The sequence below is a fragment of the Periplaneta americana genome, chromosome 2, assembly GCF_040183065.1.
Source record: "Periplaneta americana isolate PAMFEO1 chromosome 2, P.americana_PAMFEO1_priV1, whole genome shotgun sequence".
Taxonomy (NCBI): domain Eukaryota; kingdom Metazoa; phylum Arthropoda; class Insecta; order Blattodea; family Blattidae; genus Periplaneta; species Periplaneta americana.
This window is the reverse complement of record NC_091118.1, coordinates 94,369,210-94,377,534: the sequence shown is the minus strand read 5'-3', so window position 1 is coordinate 94,377,534 and position 8,325 is coordinate 94,369,210. Positions and strand designations below refer to the sequence as shown.

Sequence of the window (8,325 nt, the reverse complement as noted above, 5' to 3'; positions counted from 1 at the left end):
GTCCGTGATACTTGCTTTAGATTCAGAAGATCATGAAATTCCAATCAGGTCTGGGTGAAATATGTTTTCGACTTCATGATCCAACGACATTTGATTTTTTCAGAGGTCTACACTTTGTAAATCAGTGAAAATATCCTTTCTATAGGGAAGACCAGGTAACTTGATACCCTAAGGGTGAAACCTAACCATTTTTCCCCCATTACTACAAATGCTAGTGGATTATGGTGATTTTCTAGTTTGAAGGTTGAATTTTCTTTTGCCAACTTCGTTTCGAATTTCGATACTGACAAATACTATAAATGGTAGTGATTTTGTAACTGGTATGTTGGCAGCTGAGGCAAATATCGACAATATTTGCCGGTACTGGAGTTCCATGAAATTAAAATTGTACTAGATTTCTCAGCCGGTTACTGGAAGATAGTGAAATTCGAACTTATTAATAATTAATTAATATTAGTATTAATATTAATACATAATAGTTATTTTATGTGTTGCGTTGTGGTTATAATTCAAGAATAGTCAGATAAGTACGAATAAATATAACATACTTGGGCGTGATAATGCACGTGGGTAATGGATAGAAATATTATTTCAAATTTTAATGAATTTCATTCGTGTTTAGATTTTTATTACTATGTCAAAAAATTAAATAGTGTTGCAGTGACTCCTCCAAGGAAGAAAATGTGTGGCATTCAGAGTACGCTTCAGAAATCTGTAGTTCACGTGTATAATGAGTTGAAGAAAGAAGATAATGAAGAAGGAATTATGCTAACGGAGACAGCAATTACAACCAGAATAGGAAAATTATTAGGAGTAAGTATTCTTAAGCATACATTTCAAAGTGGTATTCAGTTTTAGGAGTTTGCACTAATAATTTCATGATTGTGGTCAAACAAAACAAATTTTTAGGTTAGGCCTTAATGTTTAATCAAGTCAGTGATTTTCATATTGCCAAACTAAATACATTTAAGATACTGTAATACTGCAGTAGGTGATAGCTTAAATATATTTACAAATTAGACGAACAAATAATCAAACAGCACGAAAGTAATTTTCCAGTTTTCTCTTTTGGTATTAAATTAACCGTTCAGATCACAATTTACATGCCACATCGGCCGAAGAAAGTACAAGTCATATTGTAATTATTAACTTGATATTGCAACAAATATTACATGAATGTTGGCCTGTTATGGTGCTTAAAAATAATTCAGTTTTATATAATAACTATATAATATACTCTATAAAGCATAGGAACGTTGACTCTGGCTGAACAATTTATTCATGACTGGTCTAAGTAATATTAAATATGGTGTTTCTTCAGAAAAGCTACCCCACCCAAAGTACTTGTTAAGATATAACACTCGAGAGGACGAGGACGCACTACTGGGAAACTAACCATTTCTCTTCGTCCTGGACCTCTCGCATGTTATATTGGTAATTAGTAACAAGTTTGAGGGAGGGACTACAACAATGCATTAGAATATACAGGTAAGTGTCAAAGGATTTTTGTGCTAAAAGTATTTGTGGCTGTGCACTAAAACCACGTGTTCATCACTATGTAAATATCACAGAAATCAATTAAACAAAATAAAATTATGCCTTCTTTGATGTAGCTTTTCTGGAGAATTACCTAAATAGCCTATTAGCCTACTTAAACCTATCGTAGACCCAACCTAACATGTTGATCATTTTCTATTCATATAGTTGTAAATGTTGGTATCATGCATGAATTTTATGATATAACAATTTTTAGAAGTTTATGTTATTGTTTGTTATTACAGCTTGGCTTTACTACGAGCTAGGAAAGTGATAACAAATTCACAGACGGGGACCCCACTTGTGACACCAGGAAAACATAGACTACGTAAACATCCAGTGACTGATGCTGATGATTTTACGAAAGATGCAATTGCGAGATTTATTTATGACAAGTTACATAAAGGTAGGGAAGTTACAGGAATTATTGTGTTGATTTATGCAATGTAATTCTGATATTAGTCATATGTATAAAAATATGGCATAATTTTCATTTACTGTTACAGGGGAAGTACTAACAGCAGCAAAAGTTCTGGAACATATGAATGATGATTATGAAACATATTTATTTAGAGTATCCTTATCATCGGTGAAAAAAATTTTGAAAGAGATGAAATTTCTATGGAGCAAAGGGGATCCTTATACACATGTACGAGAAAGTTTTTAAGAGAATTATAAGAAATGTGGAGCATGAGAACCCTAAACCCGTAGTATTCTTGAATGAGACTTGGATTTTTATGAATGGTAAATTTCAATGTATTGTGAGACATTGAGTGATTGAATTTTTTACTAACAAATAGGTTAACACTTATGTGGAATATGAAATTGCAATTAATATAGGCTACTAGTAATGAATTCAGGTGGGAACAACATGTTTTGCAATTAATAGTTTCATATTATAACTAGAGGTTAGTTATAAAATTCTTGAACGGTTTTCCTGTCTTTAAAATTTTTGTGTCTCTTAGAGTGTCAATGTGAATTGCTTTTCTCTCTCTGTTTTTTTAAGTAGGATCACCCACTTATTCATGAAATAAACAGGTGAAGTTTCCAGTGACATGAATGGTGTTATTCGTAGACCAACAAATGAGGGTGGAAGATTAGATGCCGGAACGAAAGGTGGATTTATACTCGGTAAGTTATATTGATTTATATTTTACATAAATTTGGCAAGAGTAATTTTTTAAATCAGGGTACAAAAATATAAAAATTGGTGACTAAATAAAAACGTGGGAAAGCCTTTCACCAAAGAGGATCTCATGTCATGTTATGTTATGTTTTATTTTCTTTATTTAAATGCTGTGAATTCATGTGACGTAATTATATGCCCAGGTATAATTTTATTGCAGGTGCTGATTTAATTTTTTCATGCAATTGAAAGAAAAGTCAGGACTACCATAGTGCTATGAATAGCCCTGTAGTTGAGAAGTGGATGCAAACACAGTTGTTGACCTGAGAACATTAGGGCAATGCGTTATTGTCATGGATAGTGTTGCATATCATAGCAGACTTGTGAAAAATCAGCCAACAACAAAATGGAGGATAGAACAGCTACTGGTGATTGCAACTGAATATAATAGATTTGTTGTACTAAATGATAAGAGTTGATGGTGTGAAATCACCTTTTGATATTACATTGCAATATTAATTTCCATACTTTACAGTCATTATTATTATTATTATTATTATTATTATTATTATTATTATTATTATTATTATTATTATCATCATTACTACTACTACTACTACTACTACTACTACTACTATTGCAACCGTTTCTCTTATTTCTCATAATTAGGCATACTTATAGATGCTACTTTTTTCTTTCAGGTGAAATTGAATCTACATAAGAATCCTAAAACAACAGAGCCTTGCCAATTACTGTCCTGAAGTGGCCTTGTCTTATGTGTTGTGTCTATATACAATTAATTCTTTCAGTTTTTTTTTCCCCTTTAATGTAATGAAGTTGTTGGTTGATTGATACCAAGTGTTCAGCAGTTGATGTCATTTGTTATCTTGCACTCCAATATTTAACCAGATGATTGAAAGCTGTGTAAAGTTAAACAGTCAAGACAATGATCCATATCTTCATTGAGATTTCAGAAATGGCATGGGGAGATTCTGAAATATCAGTTCTTAGTAAATATTTGAGACAATCATGGCCTGTGATAATATGAGTACTTCCACTGTAGATTTTCATAGAAGTTCAGTTATTAAATTAGGTGTATTATTTTTACTATGTATTATACTATATTTTTGTTTCGCTTAATTGATGAATTATATATGCTGTAAATTGAATAGTAGACTGTAGGCCTATAGCTTAACTGATGAATTGTATGTGCTGTAAATTAAATAGTAGGCTGTATACCACAAGTGATGAATTGTTTATGCTTGTAATGTGAAGTAATTTGCATGATATTTATTATCAATTTCTGTATATTTCAACTGATTGAATTGTTTATACTTTTAAATTGAATTAACTTGCTTGCTATGTATTATATTTTATAGCTTAACTGATGAATAATTGTTTATGTTTGTCAATTTAATAATCTGAGTGCCATGTACTTCATATTTTTAATGGAGCCACCAATGTAGCTTAGTCGGTAGACTCATTGGCCTGCAAATTCAGAGCTGCACTCGAGGGTAGTTTGGATCCCCCATTTGGTCTGATTAGTTGGTTTCTTCTGAGGATTTTCCTCCATCGTGGAGCGGATGCCGGATGGCCTATTGCAATTTTTTCATTTGCTTTAGAATCATTCCGAATTTTGTTACCACATTGTCATGTTCTGATCTTGTTATTCTTTTAACAGTGTGGTAAGATGCAGGTATAGATAACCTTACAGTAATTTTGCTACCTTTCAGCTACCTCATTACCTCCCACTCCATAAAGTTCATGGATCCACGGAAGTACCAGTCGTCGATGTAATTCGACCATTTTGCTTAAAATATTAAAACACTGTAAAATATTGAGATTTCATGCTGTTACGTCCAATACTGCAGCAAGAATATCTGATTTTGAATCTGATAGTATGACAGCCTTCTCAGATTTATGAAGTTGATACTGGATATTTTGTAAGCTTAAAAGTGTATCTAAATTTTCACTATCAAAATTAGTCAGTGTTTGAAGTTAGTTAGTTAGTTAGTTAGTTAGTTAGTGGCGTTTAAAAAGGGCGTGTCAGCTACTATGGCTATTTGCGCCCTTATCTAAAATCTTTCACTAAACACAAACACAATACAATAACCAGAATGTTTAAAAGAACTAAAAAGTGCTGTCACGGTTAAAATGGGGGCAAACAAGTGTTTGAATATAATTCCCTGTAAAAGGGAATATACTGGTATTGTACTACAACACCACTACATCTATGGCTTGGTAAACAGGATCCAGCTATAAAAAATACTGTATGTAGTCACTCACTGACCAGATCATTTATCGTTTTTAATGATTTTTAAAATGTCTGGAGAAGTATCACATTTCTTAACATCATCTGTTAAAGTTAACTTATGTACTATTCATTTTGAAATAACTTGGGATTGTGTTTTATTAGTAAAGTTTCCCTTAATTGAGCAAGTTTGAGTTCTCCAAGTAGAGTCAAAAAGTCTGTTGGGATTTTGGCTCAGTTTATTAATATTTGTGGACTGTGATTTTTTGTTCTAGAGAACCATATTATCTGCAAATGATGAGATTATCATAAGATCTATTTCTTTAGTTAGACCATCGACATTAATATTGGAAAATGTATTCCTGAAAACAACAATGTGGGAAGCCCAGATGAATCTGTCTCTATTTATATATTTGTGACAATGAATCAAATAATCAAGTCACTGACCCAGTGTAACACTTTATCATGGACACTCTAAGTTTGCAATTTCTTAAGTGATTTATATCTACAGAGCCATATGATCCTTGAAAATAAATTAAAATTGTTAAGGTGTTTTGTTTTCTGTTTAAAATATCTTTAATATCTTGACTAAAATTTAAAATCTGTCCATTTGTTGAATGCAATTCTCTAAAGTCAACTCAATAAGATGAAAGTTAGGTACTAGATTCCAGGAACCAATTCAATCTATGAAATCATCTCTTCCATAATTTTGGCTATCATACTAGTAAGTGGTATCTGTCGATAACTCGAAAAGATATTAGTTGAATAATTGCTTTTCAAAATTGATGTTATGATAGATTTTCTCCAGACAGATATTGTATTTTAGATGAGATTACAAGATAAAAGTAGTGAGTTTGCTTCTTTGCCAACATGTTTAAGAAAATCAGCATGTGTATTGTCTGGACTTGGAGATGTTTTGGGTCTTATGTTATTAAATTAATAGTAATATTCAGTTCTTGATTAAATATTGTTATATAAAGTAGATTGTAGATTTAATATTTCTTTCAGTTTTTCCTTAATAGTCTGACGTACACAGATTAAAACTAACAACCACACCACCAACTAATCTAATAGAAATTAAAATATAATTAAATGTAGAAAAAGTAATTAAAATTATAAATACACGTAATAAACCATAACCCCCTAATTTCAACAATATACTATTTTATTCCCTTTTACAGCTTGTAGATAATTATTAATTATAGTTATTACTTATTAGCATAATATTTATTGAACTTATTGGCTATTTCACTTCGTTTGAAAGATGTTATTGTGTACAAAAAGCATTTTTGGATGATCGTTTCATGCTGTATGTTGTGTATAAATCTATGATTTCTGGCATTCTGTTCTGTGTAATCCATCTTTTGTATAGAATTAATAAAATACTCTTTTGGTAGTAATTATTTTATTAATTGAGTATTTAATTTTCACCAGCTCACATTTCTTGAATCATTTGTTTTTTCTTATTTAAATTTAGGACACAAGAGCCAAAAAGAGACTTCACAGTTATGTATCATACATTTTTTCAATAACAGACGTGGAGTTGCAGAAATAATAAGTGTAAGTGTAACATTATTAAGCAATTTACAAACCAATGAAATCTTTAAAAAGGTATCTAGAAGTGAAAGGTATTGGAACAGATTTGATTCTTGAATATTATATACTATACTTTGTTGTATATTTACGTCTAGTAACCTATTAATGCTAATACTAATAATAATAATAATAATAATAATAATAATAATAATAATAATAATAATAATAATAATAATGTAAAGGAATAAAAGAATAGAACATAGCAATACATTTCTCATTATTATTATTCTCATTATTATTGAAACTATTTAGAATAACCTTCCAACATTAAGGTAAAGTACGGTGAGTAAAGAAGTCATTCAGTACATAGGATCGTGATTTTACTACATGTGGTGATATCTGGTAACAGTTGGCAACACTGACAAGGCGGAAATAATTGCTGTTTGGGAACTGAACTTACGTGATCCTCACAACTTTAGTTCCAGAGAGAGACAGAGAGCGGGAGAGGGGAGGAGAGGGGGAGATAGGGAGAGAGGGGAGGAGGAGGTGAGGGAATGGAAGAGGGAAGGGGGAGATGGGAGGAGAGATGGAGTGGTGAGGAGAGAGAGGGGATGAGGAGGAGAGGGGAGGAGAGAGGAGGAGAGAGATGGAGAGGGGAGGAGAGAGAGGCGATGAGGAGAGAGAGAGGGGAGGAGAGAGAGGGGGAGAGAAAGGTACACTTCAACAAATACAAAGTAACTTTAAGCACTTCTTAAGAAACTTTATTTTCACAAAAGAAACACAAATTGAAAAAACTAATACCTGTCATCTCCAAGACAATACCATACAAATAAATGAAGAAATGAAGTGTTTTTTTCATGCTCTCTAGCAATATTTTTTACGAAAAAATTAAATTGGCAGATACTTCGTTTATAATAATTGTTAATTGTATTATTTTATAACATTTTAAAGGTTCAATTCTGTATAAATTACCATCTTTAACAATAATAATAATAATAATAATAATAATAATAATAATACATTTAATTATGTAATTATGTATAGTAAATTATTTCAATAAATAGGCTTTTTCAGAAATTTCTAAAACATATTTCTAAAAAAATTTGACGTGATGAATGGAAACTAACAATAAGTTTGGGTTTTGTTATTGTCCATAGTGGGGGACTGAAAAAATATGAACAGTTTCTCTGAAGCAAAATGGTTGCATACAAGTGCAATTGACCGTCTGACACGGTTAACTTATTCGTGGCTTGCTGCAGTTGTTTTGTAACCTTCATATTTTTTGTTATTGTAATATCACAATCATGATGAAGTGCTAGTACAGTAATAAATTCTTGATGTTTATCAATATATATCAAGTTACAAACAGGTGGCGTCTTAGTAAATTATATATTTCAGGGATTCCTAATGTTTTGAGTGTTACGGGCCTCTTAAAGAGGGAAGTAGGCAAAAATGCAATCAATTACAAAATATTTTGCCAGTAATGCAGTTTTTATTGTAGAGAGTTGCAAACTGGCATGCACATTATAAGTGGTGTGTCCTACATACTGAATTTTTTCTGGTCACTTTTTCGACATATAGAGTATTTTTTGTGTTATTACAAATTCTTATACACTTAATGATTCAGCTACATTTTCATAAAAAATTATTTAAGGTGAAGCTTGAAATTTTTATACAAATTCCTCATAGATATATATCTAAATGGTTGGAATTTTTTATTATATTAACATACCTTCTTCATATATATACAGGGTGATTATGAATATATTTAGAAAGCGCGTGAGTTTGCTCCTGGATCAAACATAAGAACAATTCCTTATAAGAAAATTTGATGGAAAATGCTTATTTATTGGAAAAATGTTCACACTTTGTTTTT

General features: G+C 31.2%; 1 long non-coding RNA gene across 1 annotated transcript; it reads left to right on the top strand.

Annotated features, from left to right (window-relative positions):
* The first annotated feature begins 579 nt into the window (after positions 1-579).
* On the top strand, positions 580-6,496 carry LOC138694443 (uncharacterized). The gene is made up of 5 exons (XR_011330930.1): positions 580-813; positions 1,782-1,942; positions 2,043-2,667; positions 2,883-3,090; positions 3,364-6,496. It is a non-coding gene; the product is annotated as an uncharacterized lncRNA (long non-coding RNA).
* Positions 6,497-8,325: the final 1,829 nt, after the last annotated feature.